This window comes from Myiozetetes cayanensis, unplaced genomic scaffold, assembly GCF_022539395.1.
Source record: "Myiozetetes cayanensis isolate MyiCay16 unplaced genomic scaffold, myiCay2020 scf2-11, whole genome shotgun sequence".
Classification (NCBI taxonomy): domain Eukaryota; kingdom Metazoa; phylum Chordata; class Aves; order Passeriformes; family Tyrannidae; genus Myiozetetes; species Myiozetetes cayanensis.
In genome coordinates this window covers 6,793,557-6,800,781 of record NW_026087411.1, presented here as the reverse complement: position 1 = coordinate 6,800,781, position 7,225 = coordinate 6,793,557, and the positions used below count along the sequence as shown (strand labels likewise).

At 39.4% G+C, this 7,225-nt stretch overlaps 1 long non-coding RNA gene across 1 annotated transcript; it reads left to right on the top strand.

The window, feature by feature from the left end:
* Nucleotides 1–1,183: 1,183 nt before the first annotated feature.
* LOC126640295 (uncharacterized) lies at nucleotides 1,184–6,332 on the top strand. Its single transcript, XR_007628979.1, has 3 exons — nucleotides 1,184–1,586; nucleotides 4,980–5,186; nucleotides 6,257–6,332. It is a non-coding gene; the product is annotated as an uncharacterized LOC126640295 (long non-coding RNA).
* The last annotated feature ends 893 nt before the right edge of the window (nucleotides 6,333–7,225 follow it).

Sequence of the window (7,225 nt, the reverse complement as noted above, 5' to 3'; positions counted from 1 at the left end):
TTTTGTCTATTTATTGTGAAAAGTAACCTTTTGTTTAGCTGACAGGAGACAGGTTTTTAGGACTGATTTGAAGCAGAGACTTCCAGATAAGTCGAAAAATATGGAATTTTCCAATTTAAATCAAGGGAGACAATTTCCTGGTGATAGTAACTTTTAGAAACTACTGATTTTCTTTGTTTTATGCAAGGAGAGGCTATGAATGGTTGGGTACTGATGCTCCTTGGGTGTATGATGGTTTTGTACTGTGCCAGGCTTGGGATTTGTGCTTTTTGTGCGAATGTGAGGAAAGCCTGTAAAAGGTGCAAACTTCTCTGAGAAAAGAAGGAGCCTAAGAAAGCATCCTCTGTTACCTAGAGCCTGCCATCATTAGGCCTGACCCTTGCTCATTATCCCCTGGTATCTGCAGCAGACAATGACCTTTGATGACACTGCACAACAGTACGCAAAAGAAATGCCTTCCTTTAAATTTTGGCTCCTGAATGCCAAACAGTAGGAGCCTCTTCCCCGTGCTGTTTCCAGCCTTCCTTTATGCAAACACATGTCCAAAAATTAAAATGCTACTAAATAATGCTAAGCAACACTGTTTAGGTACTAAACAGGTTCTAACCTAGGTTCTAACTTTGCTAGAAGTAGCTCTGTCTTCCCATCCTCTAAGAGTCAGGAGTAGGCTGGAAGCAACTAATTTACCATGTAATAAGATAGGTTCCTGTTGACACAATTCAAGGGCAAAACTATTAAGTCATTAGGGCTAATGTTGTAACATTCTGATACAAAGGCATGGCCTGGGCCTTTCAGATGTACCTCTGACCTTTTGAGGATTAAGTTTCTTCGCAGTTTATTTTTGGTATTTGGAATCTGTCTTTTTTTTTTTTTTTTTTTCCTTTGGCTTCCCATGCACTGATCTTTGGCCTTGTGCTAGTACAGCTTGTAGAGCAGTATCTGTAGTCCTGATTTGTCCCAGTTTTATCAAAGAAAGTAAGGATAGAAAAGTCAACACATTCTTAATCCCTCAATACAAAAACTGCATCATGTATTCCTTGGCTCAGCACTACCCATGTCACAGCTTGGTTTAAAGGACAGCTGGTAGAAGGAATCCAGGGAAATAGGGGTGGCTCTCAGGATTCTTCCACAAAATAGAGAAGGTGACAATTGCTTAAAACTGTCTAGATGTCATTTAAATAGATCCAGTATAAATGTGTCTTGCTATAGCCCTCTGATATTTTGATAAAATAACTTTTCTCAAATCTACTGGCATTGCCAGTAACCAGATGAGAATTTCAACCATTGAATCCTGCAGCGCAGCACCAGGTCTGCACTTGTTTCACTTTCATTGTGTGGGCAAGGGAGGTGCAACGGGACCTCAAAACTCATCCTGCGGTCATACTTGCTATCTCTCAAGATAGATTCACTTAAGGTCAACTTCATTTACTGCTGATATTTTTGGCTTTATGCTTTTCTTTTATGAGTCACTCTCTGAAATAAGGAGCCAAAAAATGTTCTCCCTTGGACCTGTTCTGGATGGAGAATCCTTTTGCCACCACTCTGAAGGATAACTGTTCTGCTGGTGAGAACAGCCTTACCCACAGGTAAGCTTCATGACCTTCACCGTAACAAACCTTTTGATATTTTCAAGATGCATGAAGAAACCAAATCAAAGAACACCTCAAGCTTTTGAATAAGTCTGATGTCTGAAACTTTTGACCAAAATGTCACATAGAACACATAAACAGGCCAAGAACTTATATCAAGGCCTGAGTGTTGTTGCCAAAGCTAGTCACAGTAAGACATTACTTAATTAGGAGGGTTCATTTTGCAGGATGCTTTTGTTAGTTATATAGGAATGTATTCAATAATAGGGAGCATTTAACAAAAAAATTTGAGAATGTTTTAAATTTAATTTCCAGTATGTTTTTAAGTCTATATTGCTTATGCATGTAGTTTGTCCTTTTGAAATGCTGGAAAGGGTTCTCCCTCTTGAGGAAGAATTAGCAGTCCATTCTTTGAAAAGAACATTTGGAGAGCAAGGAATCCAATGAGTTTATAGCAATAAGCCTTAGAAAGCTATATTTCATTAATTTATGGATTTATTTTTGAATTTTTCTTATTTTATTTTTGCATTCAGTCTTTTTAAATATGATGGTGATTCAGAAACGTATTTCCTGAATTTCTGTTCAATTTTAATTTTGCATTCAGTGACTTTAAATACAACAGTGATGGGGGAAAGGGAAGTTGCAGCAAAAAAAAAAAAAAAAAAAAAAAAAAATTCTGCTCCTAACACTGTACATGCCAGCGTAGGTCTGGAACGGATGCTCATGGCTGAATTAATAAACTCTGACTGTGGAGGTTTCAAACATGAATTCTGACAGACCCTTCACTATGACAATACTAGTGGGAGTCACAATAATATCATCTGCTGCTGAACATCGCTAGTATGTGAGCACTGTTGTGCCAAAGGTTAATATACCAGTTTTATTTCCTTCTCTCTACAGCTATAATTTAAATGAGTTGCACACATAAGTGATGTTATATGCATAGGGTTTTGCATTAAGTTTGCTATGTCAGATTTGTTTATAAAAATCATATTTTGAACCACTTGCCCAGGGGCTCCGTTCTGGGGAGCTGCAAGCCGATTTCTTTTAAAGAGGCAGTTTTCATTTTCCATGGATTTTCAATAGAGATTTTGGAGCTCTGAACAGGGAGCTCAGTTTTAAATTCAGCACTTGCCCAGGTTTACAATTAGATTTAATTACTTAGCAACAGAGAGTATAATCTAGTTTTACATGTGTGCCACATGACCCTTTCCATACCTTACTGGGATTGGAAGGGCCCCCTGCCTCTCTTGGGGAAAATTGCTTTCAACATTTTGGAGACCGTTTACAATGTTTTTGTTCTTATGCTGCAAAGTTAACGTTGCCCATAAACATAATAGTCACACAGTAGTTAATAAGGGGCAGAAAGTTTTATAGTCTTTTCCACAGTTGTTAAAATCCTGCTACTGTAGTTTAGTCCCAGCCACACAAAACCTACTGGTTGTGAAAAATAAGATGCTCTATGTGTTGGTTTATTCTTGGAAACCAGTGGAAGAGAGGACCTTTCCTGAGCATCTAGCTGAACGTAATGAACTTGGGGATTATTTAAATTGCTTGGCTTGTAGTATAAACACTCGAGGGCTTGCCAGCAGTGTACCTTCAGGATGTGTGACTTTTCTAAAAAAATCATTTGGGAGTTATTTTTTTTTTCAGAATCCATTGCAATTAGCGGCACTATGGCAAAGGATGATTTATTAAATTGCCTTTCAGTTAGAGGAAACAGAAACCATTAATGATGTTGCACATGCATTTTTAGTCAGGTTCAGCAAGAATAATTTTCTAGCTGTCTTTGTATGTTATGTAAACTAAGAACATTTCCACGGTACTAGCTGGATCATCCTTTGGGTACTGTAGAACTTCAAAATGGTTTTGACCTTCTCCTGCTAGAAAAGATGCTGGTATTCATGACTGCACCAGTGGAAATGAGGTACTTCTCAAAGTTAGTGAGATTTCTAGGCTCAAACATGAACTGAAACGGGCTCAGATGCAACTAGGCATTGACTACTAGTACCTCTTGGAGACACACTTACTTCATGTTCCTTTACCATGTGAACAGGGAGCAGGAAAGGCTAGAGCTGGGACAGTGGTCCCTGGAAGAAGTGGCAGACAGGAACAGCTCTGATAAGGAACAGTTCACACACTTTTCTGAAAGGGAATTTTCCATGCCTCTGTTAATAACTAAACAGTTACATTAAAAAACCCAAACAAACAAACAAAAAACCCCAAACAACAACAACAACAACTTGCAACCATTAATAATCCAGAATATTTTTCTCAGAAGGTACCTGTTCTACTAGTACATAGAAAACTAGTATATAGTACATGGTAGTGAAGAGTCGTAGGCAGAGAGGAATAAGAAAAAGCTTATTTATTTCAAAATTGAAATACCATGGACAACATGAGCTCTTAAGCACAATGATACTACATGCTGTCTAAAAGAGCAGAGTTCTAATTACTTGGCTACCATAACTGTACTTCAGTGTTTAAAATGTGATTTCCTTTAGATTTCATCTTCTGCCTGTGTTGCCTGGGATTGCAGATTGCCTTCTATTACATTTCTAAAATGCATTTTTCCACAGATTACCGGTGTGTACTTTGTTACTTATGGCTTAACATTGTTCCCCCCGCCACCTCTGAGAAGAGGGATGTGGGTTATCTTGGATAAGCTTGGCACTACCAACACATTGTGTTTTGCATCCTCTGAAAACTGTGTGCAGACTATGGAGTAGAATTCTGCAGGTTTGGTGCTGAATTTAGTGGGACTTTTAAATGCAGGGAACAGATAGTTTAACAATGGTAGGAGGGAAGGGTGTGTTGGGTTAGTGGTGGGCAGATGCTCCAAGGGGAAAAGCCCTTGAACAGGGATAGAGCTCCACACTTACTTCCCTGTGCACTGTGCCGAGGTGTTATCCAAATACCATGCCATAATAGAAGTCTAAAAAGGAAATGGTACTATTCACTCAGTAATTTCTGACCCATTGCCTGACTGCTCTAGTGGATTAATTTTGAAGCACAGATATGGGAGTACCCTTGTAGTGATATGTCTAAAAATACAGCACTACCATTTCAGTGTTGGTTTTAAAGAGTGGTTGCATAAAACTTTGTCAAGATGCTTAATACACTGTGCCATGATCTTCTTGGGCTGGGAAAGTGAACTTAGCATTGCAGTGGTTGCAATGCCTTCAAGGTCTGGCATGCTCAGTGCTCTGGACGTGATTCTGCACATGTTTGAAATTCCCATAGCTGGCAGGCTGGATGCTAATGGAGTGGGAAGGGATAGGAAATAGAAGCAGGTCCCTGTGCCTAACCCATCCTACACAGCCTGGCCTCCTCGCTACTTGGGGCTCCGCACACCTGGTCTGGTGACAGATACTTTCTGTTCAACCGCAGGGGTAAGCCAGAATATCCTCTTTGCTGTCTTGAAGAAGCTGTGGGGAGAGCAGAAGAACTCCTTCCCTGATCTGCTCCTGGATTCCCTAAAACTATATACAGCCCTTCAGTACAGGTCTGTCCCAAGGTACAGTCTGCTGCTGTCTGACAGGCTTCTCCTATCAAGAAGTCAAGCATTGCTCTGGAAAACAGACTTGTCTTTGTGCGGTAAGTTTGTTCTCCTTGATCCCAAAACCACTGAAATCAACAGTGTTTTGAAGTCAATTTCCACTGATTTCCATGGTCTGGAGATTAGATTTCACTGCCTTTTCAACTCCGAGTCTCAACAATTCCTGACTGCCTCAATCTGGATCTTTTTTTTTTCCCTACTGCGGGATAAAAAGATGCTATTTAACATGACGAGGTCTAAATAACTGGGCACTGTGCATGGAAACTACAGCTCTATTGTCAGTCCCATTTCACAGACAAGGAAGCTGTATCTGAAATCATACCTCCAAACTGCAGCAAAGCCGAGAAAAGAATCCAACTTCCATTCTATAGATATCCTACCATAAGGAAATATTTCAGCCTCATTTTAATTTGCAAGTGTTTCCAGATATCTCCCCTTGGCCATAGTCTCTTGCAAATGCAGCCGTGAACTGGAAATGTTTCGTGTTCATTTTCCTGTTGCGTTGCACTTTTTTTCATTATTTTATTTTCCTTGTTAGTTGCAGTCATTAACAGTTTGTGAATAAATCAATTATGGGTAAAAATATAGTAATAGCTAATAGAGCCTTTTTATTCTTGTGCTGACTGAGGTAGAATAGTATAGAGAAAATGCAATGCACTGGTATTTTCAAACTGAAATGCAGTATTTTTTTTTCCAAAGCTGTGCTGACTTACAAGCTCACAACACCCATAAGTTTGACTAAGAATTAGGCTCCTTAAAAAACAGACTGAGACCCTTCTCAGATTTTCCGTTACTGAGGAATTATCTTTAGTTCAGCAACCACTCAGGGGAGGCAGTTAGAGAGCTATATTGCAAGTGACACTTTAGAATCGTAGTTTTTTTCGGTATTTATCAACCGTTGTATTTTCAGCTTGAAGGTACCAATGTTTTTGTGTCACGTAATAAATTACAGAATGTTTACATGCAATTAGGTATGTGCCTATGGAGGAGAAAACACTGGGAAACAGGATTTTCCAGAGGCAGTAGCTAGTTCAGAGGCCCAGAGCCACTGCAGTAGCTGTTGTCAGGGAGGACTGAGTGGCAGTTCTAATTACCAGTGTCTACACAGGTTTCTCATAGGAAGATACAAGCTGTCACGATCCCTTGCCAATCACATGAGAACTGACCTAGGGAGAACATCAACTGAAGGTGAGTGTACACATCCAATAAATCCAGTCCCCACTGCATTAGCTTATTTTTAGGATTGTCCTGAAAAGGCATTCAGCCTGTATCATAAAACCTTCAACTGAGCAGAAAATACACAGAATGATGATGACTTTAAATTTGGGTTCTTGCCCTCTGGGGTATGAATTCATAGTGCTTCGGATACAATTTGATAATGTACCGAGTGCTGAAGGAACGCAGAATCTCTAGATGAGTTCATAAAGACAAAGCATTTCTGCAATGTCGGTGCTCTCCTAATCAAAGGAAACAAAATAAATTTTATTCTTGATTTTACTGCAAATGTTATACTTAATTTGCAGTGGGACAATGTTTTCTATGTAAGATATTTCTCAGAAACAGAATGTTTAAAGTTAGCCCATAAATTCATGCTTGCAACTGATACACCTTTTTCTGATTTTTTTTTCACCTTCTTCCATTGAGTGTATTACAGACTTGTTCTTGAACATAGTTTAGACAATACATGTGTCACAAGCAATGATGAATCAAAGAAAGAAAGCATCCAGAAAGGGAAGTTAACTAGACAGGTAGGCCCTCATCAGCATCACATTCTGTTCCATAGCTACAATAACAATAATTGAGTCAGACACATGGATTTTAAGTGCCTCTTAAAGAGGAAAGTTAGGGAGAGACATTGTGGAAAGAAAATTATATACTGAAATGTGGCATCTCCGTTTTGCAGCTGCCAACCTTGCTCTGTCAGTAGCCACAGCTGTTGCCTTTTCTTCTAAACTTAGCAGGGGATGGGTAAAACTAAAGAGAACCAGGGCACGTGCTTTAGCTGATAAGGAGGTGTGGGTCCAAGTCCCTTGGTGTAATCAAGGGAAACCTTTAATAAGTTTGAACTCCTGAGAGA